Genomic DNA, 4,044 nt, shown 5'->3' on the forward strand with positions numbered 1-4,044 from the left:
ACCCTGCGACCTCACAGGCCCTACACTTGTGTAAATTTTGTGGTTTAATTCCATAAATAAATCGACGAATTGTGTTTTATTGGTAAATAATGGCGGCAGTCGGAGACGAGAGGGCTCAAATCCCGTCTCCCGAGGAAGAAATATCGGTGTCTGAGAGGGGGATTTTCACAGAGCGTCACAGTTCCATCAGCCGACTATAACAGAAACCCCTATAGTTTGTTCCTTCACAGCGGGTTCTTTGAAACCCTAAAACATCAAAGGCGTACGATTTAGTTTGTAATGAACTGGAATGCTATAAATTCTTCCAGGATTACGGGAACGGAGCAATGGACTCGGCGCCCGGCACTACGCAGATGTGGGTTGCGATGAATCAAGATTTGACGAGTTCGAATCCGAGAAGTCTTTTGAAGTTTTCATTTTCACATAGAATGGGGTTCGGCCCGATGAAAAACAACCGTCTGACGTCTGTTCTTGTTCCGTTTTATGCTTAAATGACACATTTCAGAGAATTAATGTTAGGGCTGGTGAATTCGATAATACAAGAAGAAGAGGGGGTTTTTATACGGTAAAATGTAAATATTACAGCGGATAATTACGGAGAGTCTCTGAGAATAATGCGATGTCTAGTTCAGAATATTTATCACGGAAATTGAATTTCGACGCAGTAAAACTTAGACGTAGAAAATATAGGGTGGGCTGTGAAAGTTCAGGAGAGAAATCTGGAGAAGGCAGTGGAAAATGTTCTTCCGGAGACGGCTTCGACATGGAATTGGCAGAAAACGTTAGCTCATCGAACACAGTGAAGCCATCGGATTTAAATTTAACGGATTCTGATATCAAGGGTTTTGGAAGAGATGTTGAAGTGTCAGATGAAGATTTGGAAAGGAGTAAGTTTGATTGTAGAGGCGAGGGGCCTTCTCTGGAGGCAATGCGCGAGTTGCTTCAAAATGCTGCTAAAATAGCGGAGAAATACCGTTAGAAGCCTCTTAAGGTACTTAGGCATACTTCAGAAATATTATTTTCATTGGGCTCTTTTTCTATAACTCTGGTGCTTGATCAACGGAATGGGAAGTTGGATCCAAATAAGCGTACCCAGGCTAGAGAACTCAGAACGATACTTACGAGGTTGGGTCCAACCTTTGTAAAATTGGGACAAGGTCTATCAACCGGACCAAATCTTTGCCCTCCGGAGTACCTTGAGGAACTGTCAGAACTGCAAGATGCCTTACCTATTTTTTTTCTAAATCTTTTCTATAAACAATGGAAATTGGCACTTGTGTTCCATCAGAAGCTACAACCCATTTTCGAAGAGTTTCATATTTCTCCTTGTCAAAACCTCCCAAAACCGGTTCAACCTTCTTTAGAACTGATTTCCCAATGTTCATATCATAGTCATAAATGGATGGAGGTGTATGCAATGAACCATACGCGTATCTCAGTATATGAGAATTGAACTGTGATTCCACTGGTGAAACTGAATAGATGGGATCAATAAATTGAATAGTCTGACCACTGGAAAGGCTTTCAATAGGTTCTCCTACAGGTGGCAGGTGATAGATAGTTACTTTAGCCAATCCATTTTCAAGCTCATACACAACAATATGACCCTTGAATGCTCGCGAATCCTGCAATTTTATATTGTAGAAATAACAAATATCTATCAGTACCTTTGTCTCTCATACATAAATTAATGCATCTCAATTTTTGCCATGAACGAAATTACATCCTTTTTTCCTTTTAGTAAAACAATGGCCCTTCCTTTTGAAAGTAGGCTCCCAGAAAAAAAAAATAAAAAAAAATGCTTACATGGAAAACTAGTTTATATAACAGCAATATTTTTTCAGCCTATTAAAAAAAATATAGCCATTAGAACATAGTTCAGTTTCCTGTTTAATCCTTCCATATATGATATGTAGTAGTCATAGCAAGATTCTAATTCTACGAGTGCTTTAATCTAGAAATGAGTATGTAGTTCAGAATTTTCACCATTACCTAAATTGCCTCCCAATACGCATTGCAGATAAGAACACATAGAAAAACAATCTGTAAAACACCATCATAGCTTAGCTTACATGTTTATTCTTTACAGCAATAGAGTTTTGTTTGTGCAGTTTGATGAATTGCAAAGATATACTGTTTATAGCATATACTGCAACTATACACCGTCATGCAATGCAATAACGACTGACAAAAAGAAATCCAATAGCTAAAAGTAGATATTAAATCATTCCCACCTCTTATTTGACTTCAGAATGCATACTAAAAGTTAGAAGAACATCGATATCATACCATGGCATCGGCATACATTGGTTCGTTTGGGCCAAGTTTATAAAGCTCGCCTAAGATACTCTGGCAAATTGGTTGCTGTTAAAGTGCAAAGGCCTGAGATTAAAGAAGCCATTGGATGAGTTTGCTAGAAGAGTATACCAGGAACTCAACTATGTACAGGAAGCTAAAAATGCAATAAGGGTTAAAAAGCTGTATGGAGACAGGCCAGATGTCCTTGTCCCTGAAATCTTCTGGGATTATACTAGTATGAAAGTTTTGACAATGGATTGGATAGATGATGTCAAGCTGAATGAGCAGGAAGCTATACAAAGTCAAGGCCTGAAGCTTATAGACATGGTGAACATAGGCATCCAGTGTAGTCTCAGGCAGCTACTTGAACATGGCTATTTTCATGCAGACCCACATCCAGGGAATCTTCTTGCCACAGCCGATGGAAAGCTTGCATTTTTGGATTTTGGAATGATGAGTGAAACCCCTCAACAGGCTAGATTTGCCATCATTGGTCATGTAGTTCACATGGTTAACCGAGACTATGAAGCTATGGCTCGTGATTACTATGCCTTAGATTTTCTATCACCTGATATAGATGTATCACCTATTGTTCCAGCACTAAAGGGCTTCTTTGATAAATGCGCTAAATGCAACTGTCAGCGAGCTGAACTTTAAGACTATTGTGGAAATTCTTATGGGGACATCATTTATTATCCTTATTTTGCTTGAGGTGAATTTCTTTTGCTAAAACTGATAAGTACCTACTCCTCATTCTTTGTACCAGACTCTCTTAAAATAAGACTCAGTTTTGTATTGTAAGAATCACTGTGATGGCTTCGATATTTTACTTCTATTTATAGACATGATTATTTCTTAGTGTGAACTTACCATTAATTGGAAACCCAGCTCTTGCAATTTAAAAGAATATATGTTGCATATATAAAGGGCATAGAAGTGTGTACTAGACCAAATTGGAGTTTTACGATCTACTAATTAGATGTATTTGGAAATGACTTCTATTCCTTAATCCTAGTGTCATGTGTTGTAAAGTATACACAATATTTCGTAAATTATGCACTGTATAAGGTCATACATGCAGTTTTGTGCTTCTATACTTCAATTCGAAATCCCTGTTTTTGAATAAACTAATCCCAAGTATACCTAAGGTGAAACTGAATGGTCCATTGTCCTCACTCACCCGTTTAGAATAACCCGCGTATACATTACCCTCATGATTTAACATCCCTCATTTGGTATTCAACTGCTAATGCAATACTTATTCCACCGTGCATCTTTTCCAGTGACCTGGGCAGACTCATAGTGAGAGCCGCAAAGCAGTATAGTTTTCACCATCATCGAACTCCGCATTGTCACTGCTTAGGTGAACGAATCACTGGAGGCTGGTTGAGGTATGGCGGGTATGTTACCGATGTACATTGGAGCGAGACTTTTAACATTTTTCAATTGTGGATGTTATTTGGTAAATAAACTTTAGATGTTTTACCTTAGGAGCTAATAACGCTACACTTCTGCATTATTCATATTAGGATAGAATACCCCTGCATTAGGACAAGGAGGTCGCGAGACCACCCTCCTTGACCTCGGTACCAGTAAGATCTGCCTAGCGGGTAAAAATAGCAAAACTATACCTGTTTATGAATGTGAAGTCGCAAAAGAAAATTATGCGTTAAATTCGGTTGTCTACCTCAAAATTTTGATAAAATTTTATTATGTGTTCAGGAACCATTACAATGGTAAGGACGT

At 38.5% G+C, this 4,044-nt stretch overlaps 1 pseudogene; it reads left to right on the top strand.

The window, feature by feature from the left end:
* The first annotated feature begins 619 nt into the window (after nt 1-619).
* Nucleotides 620-3,028, top strand: LOC149200881 (protein ACTIVITY OF BC1 COMPLEX KINASE 3, chloroplastic pseudogene; annotated as a pseudogene).
* The last annotated feature ends 1,016 nt before the right edge of the window (nt 3,029-4,044 follow it).

The sequence above is a fragment of the Pinus tabuliformis genome, chromosome 2_1 (assembly GCF_031772625.1).
Source record: "Pinus tabuliformis cultivar Carrire ecotype Pingquan chromosome 2_1, CPIR1, whole genome shotgun sequence".
NCBI lineage: Eukaryota > Viridiplantae > Streptophyta > Pinopsida > Pinales > Pinaceae > Pinus > Pinus tabuliformis.